Source organism: Prionailurus bengalensis, chromosome A2, assembly GCF_016509475.1.
Source record: "Prionailurus bengalensis isolate Pbe53 chromosome A2, Fcat_Pben_1.1_paternal_pri, whole genome shotgun sequence".
NCBI classification, from domain to species: Eukaryota; Metazoa; Chordata; class Mammalia; order Carnivora; family Felidae; genus Prionailurus; species Prionailurus bengalensis.
Genome location: NC_057348.1, coordinates 144,007,552 through 144,028,494, shown reverse-complemented (window position 1 = coordinate 144,028,494; position 20,943 = coordinate 144,007,552). Strand labels below are relative to the sequence as shown.

At 41.3% G+C, this 20,943-nt stretch overlaps 1 protein-coding gene and 1 pseudogene across 1 annotated transcript in view; one reads left to right on the top strand and one right to left on the bottom strand.

The window, feature by feature from the left end:
• Positions 1-20,943, bottom strand: part of SND1 (staphylococcal nuclease and tudor domain containing 1) — a 421,931-nt gene that overhangs the window by 196,697 nt on the left and 204,291 nt on the right. The gene's annotated exons all lie outside the window — the stretch shown is intronic.
• LOC122488211 lies at positions 17,897-20,373 on the top strand (annotated as a pseudogene).

Below are 20,943 nucleotides of genomic sequence, written 5' to 3'. Positions count from 1 at the left end.
GGTCCTAACAGTAGAACTAATTTAAAGGGAATGCATCACTTGATAAAACAGAACCTGGGTGGGGCACCTGAGTGGCTCAGTGGGTTAAGCACCTGCTCTTGATTTGGGCTCAAGCCATGATCCCAGGATCATGGGATTGAGCCCTACATTGGGCTCTGTGCTGAGCGTGGAGCCTGCTTGGGATTCTCTCTCTCTCTCTCTCTCTCTCTCTCTCTCTCTCTCCCTCTCCCTCTCCCTCTCCCTCTCTCTTCCTCTCCCTCTCCCTCTCCCTCCCTCTCTTCCTCTCTCCCTCCCCCCTCCATTCTCAGCTCCTTTCCCCCACTCATGCTTTCTCTTTAAAATAAGTTAAAAAATAATTTTCTTAATGAATAAAACAAAACAAAATCCCCCAAAACAGAACCTGGGTTTACATGGGTAAGAACTTCAAGAGTGGGCATGGACAGTAATACCATTACATACACTTGCTCACATGCATGCATCTGAGTAGGAATAACAGATAACTCTCAATGGCTCTGGCTCACAGATCTTCATCTAGCTGTTAGAGCTTAACATTTACCACTTAGAAAACATCTACATTTTATCAGTCACTGAGCTGTCCATGGAGATTGCAAAAGTGGAATATTTTCCTCAAAGCAAACATACACGTGGACACATATCCAGAATAATGTAAGCCTATAAAGAAATGGCTCTACACTATATTCTAGTCAAGGCTAAACAAAGGGTTGAAAGATAATCAACAGCTCAATTCATTTACAAAAGTCACAATGTTGTCAGAGGTTCATATTTCACACACACACACACACACACACACACACACACACACACACACACACACTTTCCATACAATGTTTACAGTACCTTCAAGGCCCTGTAGTCAAATTTCATAAACTGAGCACAACATGCACCCCATGGCTATTCATTGTGAGAACATGGATGCAACAAGACATCAGGCATGTCGCCTGGCCCCCTGTCACCCATGACCCCTCAAAGAGTCCAATGTCTGAAAGCCAAAAAACTGCCTTCACATTCTTTTCATATTGGCTGTAGCTCTGCCATAAAGACAGGCTTTCTCGTAAGTGCTGGGATGGAGATCCCCGGCTGACAGGGTTCCAATATTGATTTCTAACATACCAGATGGCACATCTCACTTTTCCTCAGCTACATAGGGATGTTCTACTGTGGGGCTGAACCACAGAGAAGTTAAAGGGTGCTGACGTCTTTCTTTGCAAATAGGTAAGAGAAAAGAGGAAGGAGGGAGAGGTCACCACAGTATTTAACACGTAGGCAGAAAGCAGCAAGGATGAGAAATCTGTTTTCTTCAGAATATTAGGTCCACCTTTAATCCTATGGTTGGCTCTCCACTCTAAAAGACAGTGCAGAAGTGGGGAAAATGATTAATGGCTCACAGGCCCAAAAGCCAGGCTCCCTTTAGATCTTCTTTACAAGTTCACACTAAGACCTCTAATATCTATGTCCTTTGAGGCAGGAACCTGACAATTTCAGGCTTGAGATAGACTTAGTTTTTATAGGCTGACAAAATAAGGCTATAAAGGGCAAGAGTGAAATTCTAGATGAGAGGCATCTACAGACAATGGGCAATGAATAGGTCTCTTTTATCATGTTACTGTTTTTCGACCAGGCCTCAAACTAGGAAAAAGTCTTACAGAGCAACAAGTAGCTTCTGAAAACTCGTAAGTAAGTCTCCAATGGATCACACATTGCCCCTTGCACCCACAGTCCTTCATCCTCCAATCTCCAATGACTGAGGTCCCATGAATCTGGAACAATGATGCACCCCACATGCACATTTTTCTTAAAATACATCCAGGAGGCACTTCCCACATAACCAAGCAGCATATGTAGACAGGAGATTCTGTTTTAGAAGCATCAATAATTAGAAACATCTGAGGTGGCACAACATCCTTTATAGATTTACCAAATCTCTCTCCTACCATTTTCCCTATTTTTTCACTCCCCCTTTGAACTAATGTAATTCTAAAAATAACTAAAATAGATTTTTTAATCATTTTACTCTCAAAGGCTCCTTTTTCTGTTTAAAAAGTCCTGTTACCGGGATGACCACCAAAGGACCTGAAGAGTGGCTAGAGACTTTCTCAGAATTCATGACACAAATTGAAAACAAAGAGGAAGATTCAAATGCCTCGATGTCCCTAGACAGGCTTAGCCAGAGATGAGGGTGAAATGAGGAGAAAAGCAGTGGTTACCATGGGCTATATTAAGGTACCTGGAGTCTTAAGATATGACATCCTTGGTCCAGACTCTGAGATCCACCTACCCAGCTGTGGTTACGTGAAACATAAGACACAGCGTGACCCACAGAGAAGCAAGCCAGACTCAAGCACGACCAACTATGGAATGGGACTGACCTGAACACCCTAGAAGCAAATGAAGGAAAACAACTCACTCTTCTGAACAAAACTCTCTGATAAGTTTTAGTTCACATTTAATGAGCATTCAGATTATGTACAGGTTCTAAACACAACTGTTCTGCCAATGAGAGCATTTTCTAAAGACTAGAGTTGAGATACGAAAATCAAGAACTCTTAGGAACGACTGTCTTTTCTTTATACTTTAATGAATCCTAATCATTCTTCCTCAGGGGGAGGAGGATGCAGAAGGAAAGAGTGAACACTGATAGAGACGTACTTCAGTTTGAAGAATTCAAAAGGATACACAATTCAAATGAAACCAAAGAAGGCCCATAAACAAGGCTGGCAGAAAAGAAGAAAGAAAGACAGGAAAGGAAGGAGGGAGGGAGGGAAGGAGAAAGGGAAGACAGAGGGAAAAGAAAAAGAACAAAGATCATTCCATGAATAAATTACTGTTTTGTAGACAGATAAGTCCTTGAATGCCCACAGCACACATCCATCAAAACTTCATCACTAATAACAGGCTTACTCCTGAGTACTGACAAAGCCTCTCTAGCTTCAGAGGGGCCTCTCAGAGCTTCAGCCATGTCTCAATGAGCAACCAACAGTAAGTACTCTTCGATTTAGGAAGAAAAATAGAAGCAAAGCTATCTAGGGAGCAGGGTTTCAAAAGTGGGGGATGAAGAGATGTCACTTCATATTCAACCTGTCAAGAATAGGTAATTCTCTACTTCAACGTGTCTCTGAGCCTTATCACGCCCATTGCCTTATTTGCACTCATGCCCTACACAAGATCATACCTAGTCTTGATCTCCTGAAAGAATAACTAACAGATAGGAAAATACAACAGAAATATACTTGGAAGCAGTAGAATTAAACATGTAACCCACTTTGTAACTCTGGCTAGTGGAGAGAAGAGTGTTGAAAAATATGGGTCAAAGTGATTTAGAAAAGGAGGGGGAAGAAGCATAACATCAAATAGTTACATAAAATAGTTATGCTTACTAAATAGACAATTTTATTCTGCGGCCCCCCCCCCCCCCCCGATTTCTTCAGTACTGTCATCTTATTGCCACCTCTTACGTGATAGTTTCATTTACTCAGCAATATCATGGTTACGGCTTTATAAGACAAGGAAAACTGGTATTATACTCTATTATGCCAGCTCCTCTGAGTATCGCTGCGCTTACCAGTCATATCTGAGGAAGTTAGGACAATGATGAACCTTGGATGATGTATGAGGGGCATATTAAGTATAAGTTAAAATGATGTCCACCATTAAATATCTAATATTTTCCCCAATCTGCAACCCTCAAAATAAGACAAGAAAAACAGTGAAGAAAAAAAATGTCTGTTTAATAGACAGAAACTGCATGCATGGACTTTTCTGAATCTCCCTTATACTATAGGACAGAACATGAAGTATGTACCCAAAGTTACACTTCCTCTATGAGACAAGCATGTTTCTTTCCCAAGAGATAAACAGATCCTTCAAAAACAATTAAGCAATTAAATATTGGATCTAGCTTGAAGAAAATAAACTGTCTAACAAATATGTACTCGCAGTCCAGCCAAACTGGTCCCCTCAATGCTAAATATGCCATGCAGTTACATTTCCAACTATCCATAGGACATGTGAATTCATATGATTCATCACCATGTAAAACTCAGCATTTCAAAAATAACACTCCCTTCCCCAGATTAAGCTTTTCTAAAATCTACTAAATCAGCTCATTCTCCTAACGTCTCCAACTGTAGGGCCATCATACTCCCAGTCCCCTTGGCCTGATGTCTTTTACTTCCACATAAAATTAGTTGTCAAAACTGAACTCAAGTCTCCAAAGTTTCTCTCATGAATGCTTTCTTTCCTTTCTTTCTACCCCAGTTGCGGGTCCCACTGCCTCTCACCTGGGCTTCTTACATCACCGCCCCCTCCCTGCCACCCTTGCATTGCCATCCAATTCCAAACACTGTGCGCTGAAGCCTCTAAAAGCATAGGTCTGGAGAATAATCCTCATTCTCAAGCCCACCACAATCATAAGAGAGCTTTTGTTTGAAAATATCCAATATGGAGAAATATTAAGTTATCATATGTGAAACAATGATAATGGAGGGGAAGGAGAAAAGGGGGACACAAAGAGAGAGAGAAGGAAAGAGGAGGAGAGGGTTAGGAGAAAGAAAATGGTTAGAGGGAAAGAGGGGAGACTGACTCTGTTTTTAGTACTATTCTAAGACACTTGACACATTTATTAAAACCACTTAATGGCCACAAAATCCTGATGGGTTAGGAACTCTCATCATCCCTATTTTGCAGATGAGAAACACGAGGCACAGAAAGTTTATAAAGGTCATAAGCGACAAGTTGTAACCAAGAAAGGCTATGCACAGAGACTTGGCATTTCAGTGATGAAAAGGATCTTGCTAACCACCTTACCCAGACCTCATGAAGCATCAGATGACAGAACTATTTCTTTGATTTTCGCTCAAAAGATAATTTCGGATTTAATGAACATCTACTGGGAGTTTACTATAGGATAGGCCTTTAACGCACGTTAATCTACTCCTGCTTGCAATGCAGAGATGATATGTATAAACAGTAAACAGTTTCAGACTTACCACAAACAATCCTGTTTCTACATGTCAGAGCCATGACTAGAAGCCAGATTTTTTGTTCCAATTCGTTTTCCTTTGACTAAACGGTGCCACCAATTCGAGTCACAGACTATTAAAGGCATTCTGCAACAGAGCCCTCATATATCTATCACCTATTCCATTAAATGCCTTTCAGTCTTCTGCTCAATCGTCTTAGCTACCAAGAGTCTCGCATTCTCCCGTCTATATGCTGCTGGCTGCACCACTCATTTTGCACTCATCTTTGCACCGCTGCATCTTATTTTCTTCCTTTGTGTATGAATCTGGTCTTCCTAACTAGATCATATTCCTTACCAGTCCAAAATGTGCCACTTAGTAGACACTTAATAAATATTTATCGGCTAGCTGACTGATTTCACTCTTGAGTTCCCAGGGGGTTCTGTGGGCATTAGATGAAAACAAAGTAATAACTGAGTCATAGAATTTTTGAGCAAAAAATGTCCAGAGAGATAAACCAATCCAAAACCCACCCAAAGCAGAGAAAGACAGACCCAGAGAGAAACTGAATATTTTTAAATGGGTTGTCTAAAGAAATGTAGAGAGTGACGCCACCACTACGGGCATCTAAGATCCTTCGGATTCTCAGTCTATTTCCAAAATTTAGCTGAACGTTAAAAAAAATATCTAGCCACATATTATAAATTGATCACTCTATTACTAACATTAGCTAAAATACATACTAAACATTTAATTATAACAATTAAGTACAATTATGATAATAATTGTCTTCTAGGCATTCAGAGGACTTTTTTGGGGGGACAGGGAGAAATGATTCAAAATGTCTGATGACTTTTCTCTCAATATATATTCCAACACAAGGTAAAAATGCACATTGTAAACCTAAGTATGCTTTCTTCATCTCCTATTTTCTATGCTCCCCTTTCCCTTAAGAATTGAACATTTTGCAAAAGAGCAGTGTGGGAGGCATGGACAGAGGTGTATGGTGCGAATGTCCTCAAACTTCACTCCCTCGGTAATAGTGGGGGGCATTAACTGAATTTGTGTAGTCACTCAGGGGGCTCTTTCCTACCTGTCCTGGACTCACGAATTAATTCACTGACCCAGAAGAGGTCCTGCTACAAACGATGATCGCAGCCATTCCATACTTTTGTGCGTGGTCTTTATACACGTTTGAAAGACAAATATTCACACGTTAGACAATTGCCATCCCCTTTTAACAGAAAGCAATACACCGTTGTTGGAACTTTGTACCATGGAAGATGAAAATCATCAGATGCCTACTATGTCCCCAGCAGCCAGCGCATGAAAACATTGACAATGGCTCTGTCAATTACAGACTCCTGCCTCGGGAGTGATGCGAAGGAGAGGAGGCAATCAGAATTCATTTACAATGGTGTCTTGCCCCTGGGGCAGCATCCCTTGCAGATGGTGATGGTGTTCGAGCCACACTGCACCAAAGTAAAGACTACCCTGTTTCTTGGTTCTTGACCCTTTGGAGCTGCCCTGATCCCCATTTATTATCCAAGTCTGATGCTCTGGCCTTCGGTCAGTTTTCTTAGCTCCTCATAACTTCCCAACCTATCATCTTCTTTTTTAGGACAACTTATTGCTGTTCCTTGCAACCAAGAGCATCTTAATGGATTTATCTGACAGCATGAAGTTGCATTCCCAAGAGTTTAAAGACAAAGTCCCTAAGCATGGGTTACACAGGTCACAGTGTCCTCTAAACAAGGAAACCTGGGAGCCAAAGCCTAGGGTGAAAGGTAGGTGCTGTACTAAGGCCTGCAGAAGTCTGTAGGCCCAACAAAGGTCACACAAGGGTGCTCTCTTCCCGGAGTCCCACTGTATCATCCAAATGTCACCCCTTCACAGATTCCAAGGCAGGTGGTGGGGCAGCACTAATCTTTAACCTTTTGCTTAGGTACTCAGGGAGGGAGGACGACTCTATCTTGCCTGCACTACTAGCTGGGTAAGGACTTATTGGTGTGATCTGAACCTGAATATTAAATTCAGGTTCCCCAACCAACCTGTAACCCAACAGTTCCAGTCACCTTGCTAAAGAAAAGGAGAAGTGCAGGAGAAGATGAGAAGCTAGGTATGGATGGAATGAGGATACAGCCACTGGGAGAAGAAATAAAAGTTAGTTTAGGAATGTTCATAAACATATTAACGCATGTAATATACGAAAGGTGAATATTTTTAAAGTCAAGAAAACATGTATCTACGCTGTTATAAAGATATTACTACATTTTAGGTGTAAGGATCAATTATAAGTGCTTCTAACAATGAATGAACATGGGTAAATGTAAAGTAGGTCTGCTGTTAGTGAAAGAGATACTCTACCGGTTACTTCATTTGAGTTTCTAAACAAAAATGATGTCCCAACTACATTCATTTTAATGAAAACAAACAAACAAACAAACACCAAATTAGAGGTGGTAAATGCTTAACAGGTCCAAAATTTATCATTAGGAACTATAACCATTCCATTTTAGCTTAGTTTATTTGGTCTGTTTGCTTTCCAAAATGCACACAAGAGGAAACCGACTTTCTAAAAAAGACATTGACAGTGTGGCTGAGTTTCTCTCTTTTTTTTTTTTTTTTTTAAAGGAGGGTCTAACACAAGGCATTATCTCATATCAACACTTTCATGGGGCAAAAGGATCTTCATCTAAATTATAAAAAATGAGTGAAGAGACAGGATAACACAGTACAAAAAATCACCTAAATTATAAAAAATGAGTGAAGAGACAGGGTAACACAGTAAAACAGATGAATATGATAAAAAAAAGAAATGTTAAGAATAAATGTTGATCAATTCTCTGAGAGAAGTTACACACAGCATTTTTATTTATTCTTCAATAGTGAAAGCCACTTAATGTTTCTCACTTCCTCCAGCCCTTTGTGGCCATAGAGGGCAATTATGAGCTTGTTTCATAAAGAACTCATGGCACAGAGCAGTGATTCAGGGCAGAGGATCTCGGTTCTTACCCCAGCTCTCCGGCTGTTTAAACTCTTGTAAAGGAGCTAAGCCTGTACCAGTTTCTGTATCTATAAAAAAAGGGAGTAGATGAGACTAGATAGAATGTATGCGAGCTAGACATAATTTAAAAATGAACTACCACTTACTGATCAATAGTCATACATATTCTATAACAGCTTCACATTTCTACCAGTATTTTTATATAGCACTAGCTGATAATATTCAAGGCAACGTAGATTGTGTATCATTTTAGTAAATATAGAAACATGAAGATATGTTTATATACATTTCTGGTTGTGGTTTGTAGAGCACTGTAGCAGCAGGCACAATTTCTTCCAATCTTTCTATGAGGGTCTGGAAGAGCCCTATCCTTTCTGTGCACACAGTGGTGGTAAAGGATGGGAAGTCAGGCTGCTTGACAAATTTATTTATGCTCGACAAATATTTACTTACTCTTGACAAATATTATTCTGTTCAACTCTTTAATGTCCACTATTTCTTTAAGATATAATATGTTACCGGGGCGCCTAGGTGGCTTGGTTAAGCGTCCGACTTTGGCCCAGGTCATGATTTCACAGTTCGTGGGTTCGAGCCCTGCGTCCAGCTCTATGCGGACAGCTCAGAGCCTAGAGCCTGCTTTGTATTCTTTGTCTCCCTCTCTCTCTACCCCTCTCGTGCTTGTGCTTTCACTCTCTCAAAAATAAACATAAAAAAAAAAAGATATAATGTTACCCAAGTGTTCAGGAATATTAAAAGAGGGATATTAAAAAAGGGATGAGCAAATAAAAGATATATGGTAGATTTTCTTTCTTTTTTTTAACGTTTGTTTATTTTTGAGAGAGACAGAATATGAGAGGGGGAGGGGCAGAAAGAGAGGGAGACACAGAATCTGAAGGAGCTCCAGGCTCTGAGCTGTCACCACAGAATCTGACGTGGGGCTCGAACTCACGAACAGTGAGATCATGACCTGAGCTAAGGCTGGACACTTAGCCGACTGAGCCACTCAGGAGCCCCTATGTGGTAGATTTTCTATCAAGGAAACCAAAGTCCAAACTTCTGGATTCTTCACTGGCTAGTTCCTTTTACTTCAGTAAAGTACTTTTTTCAGTGTCAAGAAACTGACTTAACTCATTAATAGAAATGTGTTCAAAGAACTGATTCAAGGGTAGAGCTGTCATGTAACAGGAATTTATTACATTTCTTGCACCTCTGTGGCTCACTAGATTATGCAGAGTAGGTTTACTACTGATCTTATCACTGAACACAGTGGGAAAAAAAAATCAGAGTCACCTTTACATTTTCATAGTTTGCCAGGTACTATTTTGACCTATCAGGCTTACACTTGAGTAATGTAAGTAGCAGCAACACGTCAATAAAGCAATTACGAGATGTTTCTTTAGTAGCCCTTTTGAGATTATAGAAGATTATTGCACAGTAAATATTAACAAGAGAGGTAGACTTCATTACTATAGACTATAAGGACATATCAGAAATACTTCATTCATTGTAATTACAGAGTTTAGAGCTAAAAGGGTCTTAGTGTTCTACTCCAAGTCCCTCATTTTACAGACTGCTAATGTGAGATTCAGAGATATTATAAACTATTTAGTGAGTGACCTGGACTAGAACTCAGGTCTCAAGTCATAAAACAGGCATCCTTCCACCATGACAACCTGCCCCCAATTTCATATAAAGATTAGAAAAACTAAAAAATTTAAAAAAAGGGGGGGGGGACACCTGGGTGGCTTAGTCAGGTGAGCGTCCGACTTCAGCTCAGGTCATGATCTCGTGGTCTGTGGGTTTGAGCCCCGCGTCGGGCTCTGTGCTGACAGCTCAGAGCCTGGAGCCCGCTTCGGATTCTGTGTCTCCCTCTCTCTCTGCCCCTCCCCCGCTCATGTTCTGTCTGTCTGTCTGTCTCTCTCTCTGTCAAAAATAAATAAACATTAAAAAAGTTAAAAAAAAAGATTGGAAAAACTACTGCTACACACAACTCGGATGGATCTCAAGGGCATTATGCTAAATGAAAAAGGTCAACCTCAATGGATCACACACTGTATGATTCCATTTCTATAATGTTCTTGAAATGACAAAGAGATGGAAAATGCAATACTGGCTGTCACGGATGTTGGGAGGGGAAAGGCATGGTGGCAGAACAAGGGAGATCCTTCGATGACTGAACAGTTTTGTGTCTTGATTGTGGATGGTGGGCACATGGATCTACACACGTGATAAAAGGTCAGAGATCTATACACACACACACACACACACACACACAGCACCGATGCCTGGCTTTGATATTTTCCTCTAATTATGAAAGATATAACCTTTGCAGGGGGCCTGCTGGCTGAAGGGTCCATGGGATGGACCTGTGTACTACTGCTGCAACTTCTGTGAATACATAATTACCTCAAAATAGAAGTTAAAGAAAAAGTCAACAGAACTTAAACTTACTACAAAGAAAAGCACCAAAGACTCAAAGTTCCATTCTCAATCAGAATAATTTTCATCCAGAATAGTATTTGAAGGGATACATCCTTTGAAGATTAAAGTCAACAAAACTTGCCATCACTCCTCTGTTCCAAACTTCACAATGGCTTCTATCTCATTCAGTGTAAAAGCCAAATACTCGTAGTGGCTACATGGTCAGCTATGCCCTTCCTTATCTTGCTGACCTCATCTCTCACTGCTCCCACCTTCGCTCCCTCTGCTCCAGCCACGATGCATTCTTTCTAACCAGGCACACTTACACCACAAGACCTTTTGTCCCTGGGGTTCTCTTTGCCGTCCTAGCACTTGCTCCGTCACCTCATTCAGGTCTTTGCTCCTGTCATCTATCAGTGAGGCCTGAGTACCTTACTGAAAATCTGCCTCCTTCCAACCCCAGAGTACCTACCTCCTCTACCCTGCTCTAGCTTTATTTTTTGTATAGCACTTAAAAAAAAAAAAGTTTATTTATTTTGAGAGAGAAAGAGCGAGAGAGAGCGAGCAAGCATGCACGAGTAGGGGAGGGGCAGAGAGAGAAGGAGAGAGAGAATGCTAAGTAAGCTCTACACTCTGAGCACAGCCCAATGTAAGGCTAGATCCCATGAACCACGAGATCATGACCTGAGCTGAAATCACGAGTCAGTCACTTAACTGACTGAGCCAGCCAGGCGCCCCTATTTTCTGTATAGCTCTAATGACCACCTACGTATTTCTACATGTTCTATTTATTTGCTTGCCACCACTGAAATATAAGTTCCTGCCCCCCCCCCAAGCTAGATTTCTCTTCACAGTATTCACTACTTTATTTCCAGTGCCAGGTGTACCTGGCACATCAATGTACTCAAGAATGAATCTGCTGAATAGACCACAAAGAAAAAAGGAAAAAAGAAAAAGAAACATAAACCAAAGCAGAAAAGTAAAACGAACATGTTACGTTCATGTGGCCTACTAAATGAAAAGGTACAATTTAGGGATTACATATAAACGAAGTTGAGTTTCACTTAGATTGCAATCATGAGACCTTGGTTTCGATTCTTGCTTTAATTAGAAGAAACCTCAGAAAAGATGTTTACCTTTTAAGTCCTATTTTTCTGTTCTATCATACCAAGGGGACTAAACTGAAGAACCTCTAGGGTCCTAGACAAAGCTAAAAATCTAAACGGTTCCCCATGAGGCAGAGAACATCTGCATTTCAGGTCTACCCAGGCGAGTCTAGAAAGGAGATAACCCGTAGGGAGCCATGGAAGGTATTTAAACATGTGTTCAAAGACCCGGTATGTGGCAAAAATTACAGTATGTACTAGGAATAAAAAAGGGAGAGAGAGACACTGATGACCTAGGGTTGTAAGCACCGCGAACATTACAACAGGTAAGCACAGGGTGCTGAGGAAGCACATAGACAGATGCCCAGTTAGGATGTGGTTCTGGCAGGGTACCTAAGGTAAAGCCTCCCTAAGAAGTGACATGCTGAAGGAGGAGAAGGAGCTGGCTAGGAGAAATGTATGTTCCAGGCACGGAGAGCAGAATGATTTCAAGAACAGTTTAAGTTGTGTTTCTTTTCCACAAAAATGATGGATGAGAGCCAGGGAATGTTAAATATAAACATGGAGAGGTAAGCAAGGGCCAGATCACGGGTTTGTATTAATCCTAAAGGCCGTGGATGATTAATGAAGACTTTTAAGCAGGAGAATAACAATCAGATTTGTGGAACACAAAGCCAATTGCAGCAGTAGTGTGGAAAATGGATCAGAAAAGAGTAAGACTAGAAACAGTTAGATCAGTATGGAGACAGCATAAAACAGGTAGCGAGGAGGAAAAGGCTGGAACGAACCTGATATACGTCAGTAGATAATCAGGTATGCAGATTGAGAGAGAGGGATATAAAGATGACACTTTGATTAGTGGAACACAAGACTGACTAAGCGGCGGCACCATCAATCAAGATGTGGGATCGTGCAAGTAAAGGAATAGCTTTTACAGGGGAGAACATGAGCTCAGTTTGAGCCATACCAGGTTTTGGTTTCTAAGCAGTGAGGTGCAGTAAGTAGTTGGATATACTGGTGGGGGGATCCAGGTGACAAGAACTGGGCTAGAGACCTAGGTTTGGGAATCAGCAGTATCCACGTGAAAACTGAAGCAATGGGATGAATGAGATCACCTGTGGAGGCTGCAGTGGGGTTAAGAAGACTGACAGGGAGGGAAGCCTGGAAAGCACAAATATTTAAGGAGTACTCAAAAGTGGGCCGAAGAGAAGTAATCAGAGTCACAGAGAGAATCCAATCAAATATGCTGTACTAAAAAAATTTTTAAAAGATTGTGATGTTTTAAGTACTGCGGAGATCAAGTACAAGCAAGGATTGAGAAGTGTCCTTGAGGGAAACTTCGGTCTCCTGCGTCAGCTCAGTTTCAATGATTTGGAAGGGTCAAAGCAGATGGTAAAGGAATGAAGAGCAAATGGAAGCAGAATTAAAATTTCTTTTAACTCTTTTAATTAACTTGGCTATGAAGAAAAGGAGAAAATTTGCTATAATAAAGACAGAGAATTGGAGGATACTTTTTAAAAATTAGTTAAAAAGAAAGGGGCTAATAAGTGATGGCACAAAATCCCTAAGGAGACCAAAAGAGAGAATTGAGAGCATGTATGCAGAAAACTTCGTTTGGGAAGAAAGAGGCTGAAATCTTCCATGGAGATGGGAAGGCAGGAGATAAGAAAGCAAGCAGGGGGAAGACAAGTTTGCAGCTGCGAGAACAAGTTTAAGGCATTTTCCAGATAAGCCCATGTTTTCTCCATACTGTAGGAGATGAGGCTGTCTGCTGAATGAGGGGCGAGAGAAGAGAGTAGGGGGCTTGACTGAAGATAGCTGTGAAATCTAAAATAGCTATTGTGGTGAACTAACACGAAAACAGCATTTATGTTAAATTAAGCCGGCAGCATTATGCAGGAAAAAATGGAGATGGGAAAACCTGCAGTTAGAAAAGGCTTATCAAGAAGGCCACTGAATTGATTTAGGTCTGAGTTGTTGAGTACAAGGAGTGGAACGAGGGCAAAAGTAAATAGGAAAGAACTGAATAGGAAAGGGAATTTGTTAACAAATAAAGGAATCCACCACACCTTCCTAATTAAACCGCTTCTACCAAGTCCCCAAAAGTCACCAAGGCAGGATCAAACATCCTCAGTTATTTCAGCTCCGGTGAGAACTAAAGCTATGGATGGCTTGTCCCTGCCTTGTCCCGACTTTGAGGCATCCCAGTCCAAAATGTTCACACCCCTTTTTGAACAAAGGCGCATAATCCAATTTACCAACCCATTAACCCTCAATACCATGCCTATGTAAAGTACATCTGGAACTACACCCTGTATGAGCAGTGATCAATTCTGACAGCTGACCAATCAACCTGGACAATTCTTCACAATGATCCTAGTCTAGATTCTTGGCTTCTGTCCAAGCTCACTACGTCACAGACTGATATGAAAGGAAATAAAATCAGCTGAAAGACGACGGTACTTTAGGGAGCAAAACATAAGCTGGGTCTGCTCCACTGCCTGGGGTGCTTTTTAATAAGCTACACAAGTGATTCTGGGGCACACAAGTTTGAAAGCCACCATTTTTAATCAGCATTAGTATTAAACATAATAGTTTTGAAATGAGAGTAGGACATACAAATGGTAATGGAAAGCAGGTATATGGTAAGTTAGGAGGAGGGATAAGCAAAGAGAAATAAAGTTGATAATGATTGAAGCTCTGCATAACAAAATACTGAAGGGAAATCATTTACAGAGGGAAAAAACAGCATGATCAAGATGGACTCTTAGAGAATGGGAAGCCAAAGGACTTAATTATGTCTTTTAAATACATATATATCAAAGGCAAAGTACGGTACTCAGAAAGAGCACATTCATTTTCCTCCTTCTCATTTCACCTCCGAAGTTCATTGCTAAAGACTGACAATCAGCACTGTTTTCGATAGCTGTATGGCATCTTTTCTCTGAAAGAAATATGCAATATGCTAACACTTTGAGCCACATTTACCTAACCTACTTCTAATCCTGATCTTCTTAAATTAACCAAATGGAGAGAAACCACCTCCAATCCTTTATAGATAGGAGCAAAGAGGTCTGGTAACTTAGAAAGGGCAATGGGCAAGGGTAAGTAAACTACAGGGAAATTCAAGAAAGCCAGCATATGTGCGGATGTCCTTTGAGGGACACACTAATGTAATCACCAGTAGTGTTCATCTCTCAATGGAATTCCTGCCTGACTGCTGATCTGGGTGCAAGCTAATTTCCCCCATGGTGAATACTGCTGTTGAGATGCAGAACTCTCCACCATCTGTTACCCAGAATTAGCATAATGACAGATTATCTAATCCCTTACATTGAGCAGATACAAATGGCGCTCTTATAACACCAGTTCGGTCATATCCTTATTCGCGTGGTCTATCTCCACCCCATAAAAATTGATCCTCCCACCCTGCTGGTGATGGATCTGATCTGGAGTTTACCCCCAATCTCGCTTAAGAGTCCAGGTGCTTTACCATGAGTCGCTTTCCTAAAATATTTTATTCAGGAACGGGAATACAGCTGTTATTCCAGATGCATCTGAAAAGGGGCATGCTGAACAAAAAGAGAATCTGTCTCTAGGATGCTGGCAAAACTACTATGCAGGGCGGTGTTTCCTTGAACTAGATTAGGCTGAAAATTTCAAGAGGGAAGACATATGGTTAAGTCAGGGCTGGTCTGGGGACAGTGACAAAAGGGAGAAAGGCAAAAAGAAAGAAATCATAAAATTAAATGGGTAGCAAATAATACAACACTAACAGGAAAGACGCTGCTGTTTTACAAACTCGGGTGTTCTAGACAGACCCAAGGTAGCATTATACAAAAAATGGGAATCAGACACCTAGAAAAACAAGGACATGCTCCTAGGACCAAGTAACTGGAAAAACACAACCAATTAGAAGTAGAATGGATACTGTGCCACCAAACAGAGGAAGTGAATTGTTCTATCGCCACTGACCGGTGTAGAGACAGTTCAATTAGAAGGAAGTGAAAAACCATCAGATTATACTAGAGACAATTTCCAAAACCAACATTTCCTCAGAAAGTGAGCTTCTAGTAGGGGTCAAGAGAAAACATCACAAGAGATGTAGTGGCACATAAAGGGACACCAGGTTTCTTGGGGGGGGGGGGGGGGGGAGGGGAGGTGGGAAGAGTTTCTTGTTCATTTTGAATATATAACTCTTTGGATATAAGTGAAATCATCGAATATTTATTTAAAACATTTATTAATCTAGAAGTACTGTTTAAAACACATTTCAAAAATATTTGTCCTCAAGCTATACTCCCTACAAATGTATTCAACAAAGAATGTTGCATCATTAGAGCCACTTTTGGAGAGAGATTTCTTTCAATTTCTCCTCCATCTTAAAATTTTTACGTGTAACAGTTTTGGCATTGGCATATGATGCTGCTAGACAGAAATACCTTCCTTAAGTCACGAGGATTCATTTTCACTAACATTTGGATACCTGGTCTAATCACTTGTTCTATAGGCATCTATTCATTCTTCCATAGCATGAGTCCCTAGAACAAGGCCTGCAGACTCATAGTGTGTTTTTAATTAAAGTTTTATTGGAACATAGCCACACCCATTTGTTTGCATATTGTCTGTGGTTGCTTTTGCACTGCAAAGGCAGAGTCGAAGAGTTATAACACAGACCACGTTGCTTTTAAAGCTAAAATATTTACTATCTGGTCCTGTACAGAAAAGGTTTGTCACTCCCGCCTTAGGGTACTGCTTTTTAAGGAGAACTAGTTTTTTTTTAATAGGCTCCATGCTGGGCCCACACAGGGCTTGAATTCACAATCCCAAGATCAAGATAAGCTGAGACCAAGAGTTGAACACTCAACCAACTAAGCCACCCATGTGCCCCCTTTTAAGGAGACCTTTATTATTTTTTTTAAGTTTATTTATTTTGAGAGAGAGAGAGAGAGGGAGGAGGGGGAGAAAGAGACAGAGAGAGAGAGAGAGAGAGAGAGAGAGAGAAAGAGAGAGAGAGAGAGAGAGAGAGAGAGAGAGAGAGAGAGAACGAACAGAGAGGGAGAGAAAGAAAGAATCCCAAGCAGGCTCTGTGTTGTCTGTTGCAGAGCCCAACTGAGGGCTCAAACTCAAGAACCGTGAGATCATGACCTGAGCCGAGATCAAGCGTTGGATGCTTAACCAACTGCACCACCCAGTTATGCCCAGGAGAACTTTAAAAGGTCATTTGCTGGGGCACCTGGCTGGCTCAGTAAGTACAGCATGCAACTTTTGATCTCAGGGTTGTGAATTCAAACCCCACGTTGGACGTGGAGCCTATTTAAAAAAATAATAATAATAATAAAGGTCACTTCCTATGACACCCAGCACATGCAGTTAAAGGGGACATGCTCACCAGAGTTAAGTGTTACACAGTGCAAAAATATTTAGCTCCTTTTTAATAATCCTCCCATGTGATCTTCATGCGGCACTGACTGAAGTTTTATCAAGCTCATCAATGTGTTCAAGATAAACTGAGGAGGCACTTGGTAACACATGAGCCTCTGTGAAGTTTAAAGTACATGACTTTCTCTCTCCTCAGCACTGGCATAGGGCGGGTGGTGGGTGCACACCTGACATATACTTAGGGTATTACACTGCAACCCCAAGACTAATAGTACATAAATGAGCCCCCCTCTTCCAGGAAACATTCACAATGCTACCATGAAGAGCAAGGAAAGCAACCAACACTGTCCTCTCTGCAGCAGGAGTAGCAGCAAGCAGCAAGAGAAACGTTATACGTAAGCTGGACTGACAGCACCATGAACGTCACCTCATGCAGTTGTTGTGGGAACAAAACAAAATCTATTTTACTAGGAGAAAAAAAGTGTTCTAAGTTGCATACATTAAGACACACATTCTCAAAGCAAGGATCTTTCAGGAAATAGCTGAAAGGGTGAGCCTGACTTCACAAGTCGAGAGACCTGTCCAGCAGATGAAGCTATCAGAGCAGACTCCTACTTGCAGTCCAGCGGTCCTGGGAAGAGGTCACCCTGAGCCGATAAAGACATCGTGCTCACCGCTTCAGCAGCAGCGCCTGGCCTGGGAGAGCAGCCATCCATCCGTGGCACTCCCAATCACACATGCCACTGCAGAGGCAAGATTCATGGCTCCAGCGGCAACAGTCCAGTGTTATCCAATATGCATGAAATCAAAGTTTTCATCATTTCCACTGGTCAAAGGCCAGTGAATGATAAATCCCAGAATACCAGGATTAATGAAGGAGTCATTAAAACCCAGCATTAAATCACTTCTGTAGCCAACGCTGAGAGTGAGGTCTGTAATACATTACAAGGCTGATTAGAAAGAAACAAGTTCCAATTTAGAAATGAATTACCTGATTTTTTTTTTTTTAAACTGACTGGTTGGCTATCACAGCAATTTTGTTATTATAGGAGAAAGAGAGAGTGGGTAACATATACATTCTGTCAAGAATAGGAAATTATCATCTCAAAATCTCACGGGAACAGAATCGAGAGGTGAATAACTTCCTAAAGACAAGACGGAGAAGTAAGTCCTGACGCTAGCCGAATTTATTTTTTTATTTTGGCTGCGGGGTGTGTATGTGTGTTGGGGGAGAGGTGCCGTTAACACTTTATTGCCCAGGAAAGAGGTTTAATCTAGAAAAATTTTAGAATAAGCACATTTTGATTACAGTCCCACTATCCCTGCCAGACTTAAGGAAAAGTGAACTCATTCTTCAGCTCATGCTTTTTGGAGCTGCCATAAATAAAGCATACTTTCCAGAAAAAGACTACTCAGATATTAAGATGGAAGGTAAACTGGGGAGTGCTGCATGAGGGGGAAGAGGGTAGGATGTGAGAGGACACCAATGAACTATCTCCTCATCCACAATGAGTACTATCTTATTGCTGGACATAATCTACCAGTGTGAAAAATAAAAGCCCTCAACGAATACTCCAAGATAAAGCATGGTGAAAAACATGGAGCTGGCTCAGGTGGGCAAGGTTCTGACCTACCTAGACCTACTCAGTTTCTGAATGGGAAAAACACAGCCTCCAGAGGCTTCTACTCACTAGTCAAGGTTCTACCCTGGGGCGGTGCACTGGTTAGAAAAACAAATGTTGCCAAGGAGATGCTGGGGCTGAAAGTTACAGGCAAGTATTTTCAACCACACGCTCTCAACACACAAGCTCATCAATGAAGGTAAGGTAAGGAAAATAGCTCCAATTCAAACAATCCAAACCAAAATAGGAATACTTCTTGTTCCAGACCCTCCGCCTCTCTGCCAACCTACTGTAAGTCAAGATTGACATCTCTCCCTGAAAACAAGTCTTGAAGAATTCTTTAAGACCGGGGGATATAATGCAAATTCTTATGTGTTATAATCAGGTAATATTCAAAATGTTTAACATTATGGCACTGGCTAGTTTGTTACACCTGTGTATACCAGATTAACATTATTTATAAAAATAGAAAGGCATGTAAGAAAACAGCCAGGGTCAAAAATGTGTTGTTTCTAGAAGGGCGTCAGCATAAAACAGCAAATCACTTGAGGTAAATATTAGTTTAAACTAAAGGCTGCCACATAATTATGCCTCAATCACCAAAACATACATCATTAATTTCAGACGCATCAATCTGCACCCCAAAACAAAAACAATGAACTCCAGGACTTCTTAAATATTTACCTACTGGCTTGAGTCTTTAATAAACCCCACAACTGGCATTTATTGTGTCTACCAAATGGACAGATTATACTTGAATTTCCTTGGTTCCCAAAAGCATTTAAAAATACAGTTTGGGTTAGTTAGCAACAAACTACCAACACGAACAAAGACATTAACACTTTATACTGCCAAAGACTTCCTCTTAAGGAGAAAATTAAAAAACAAAACAATACAAAAACAGTTCCCAACTAGAGGAAATTCTATGAATTTGATAATTACAGACAGAGGTAAAAAACAGAATATTAGGTCTAAATTCAAAGCTCTCTCCAATGATGTACGTTGTTACCTCAGGTAAACATTTTCATTTGAGGTCATGCCAGCGGCTAATGGCAAAGAGGCCACTGACTCAACTGGCAGTGATCACTAAGAGTTAACTATCTGGGTCAAGTCTGATTCTGCAAATCCATGGACTTTGAGGTAAACTAAGCACTTATCATCAAAATCCTGGGGAGGGGAAAATCCATGGCTAGCTCTTTCACAGCCAATGCTGACAGCAATGGGCATATCGGGACAACGGGCACAAGCACCATAAGACCAGAGCAAGAGAAAGCCCTACCATAAGAAAAGGAAGTATGAGTTGGGACACCCGCTGCCAGGACCAAGATCGGCGAGGCCACATACACACAGTGCAGGCTCGGGGAGGCAGGAAGAAGTGCGATGCCTTGAGGCTGAACATGGGGGACTTTTCGCGGGGCCCCAAGTGTCGCAGGGGGAAAACAAGGAACGCAAGCCACCGATAAACCGGTCAGCTCCAAAACCCCAGGGAAGACAGCACACCCTACTGACAGTGGTACGAGTCCCACTAGGCGCTGTCCCTGGGCCGTGAGAAGGGGGCCGAGCTGACTATCGTGGAGGAAGAGATTTTAAACAAAACACGATCAAACAAAATTCAGAAGAAATAGGATGAAAGGAAAGAGAATGTCAAAAGCAGCAGTCTTGTGGAGGAGCAGTTCCAGCAGGGCATGCATCTCCCCTGCATCACTTCAAGACCAGGCCAGTGTAGCTGAGCCGACGGCTATGTGCTAGAGGCCAAGGACTCAGAGCTCTATCTGAGGAAAAGCAAAGTCCTGAAAGGCAAATAAATCCTTCTCCCTTCTATCCTCGGTCATGTAATAAAGGTGTTTATTGCTCTGGAAAACACAAAAATCCACGGCTAGACTTTAAAGCCAATGGGAAAACTTGCGGCTTCACTGTTGCTGGTACTCTCACCCCTGATCACATCCCTAGTCACACCCCTAGTCAAAGTTCTCTTTCTTAAGAGCCTGGCAAGAGGTTTAAAGAAACTTAGATTACTCAAAAGAGATCCTAAGAGATTAAGAAAGAATATTAGCAATACTGTTTATGCCACTTTCTCTCTCAAAAAAGGTCAGATAAGGACCTGAGGCAAAGAGGGTGAATGAATGACTTCCCAAGGTCATTCTACATGCTGAAGGCAGAGCTAGAAATAACCATTAGCCCTTCAGCCCCTACACTGCTCTGCCACTCTGTACTTTATTCTAAGCAGAGTTGGTACAGGAGAAATTAGTGGAGGTAAAAAAGGCTCTGCTTAGGGACCAAACTGATCTGAGAAAATGTACATTTACAAAGTTTCTCTTATTCTTCCTATTATCCACATCTATACTTACCTGAGAATAGAGAAGAATGTTGGTTTTGGAACCTCCTATTTCTTCTAGACTTCCTTTCATAGTGCTTATTAATACTGG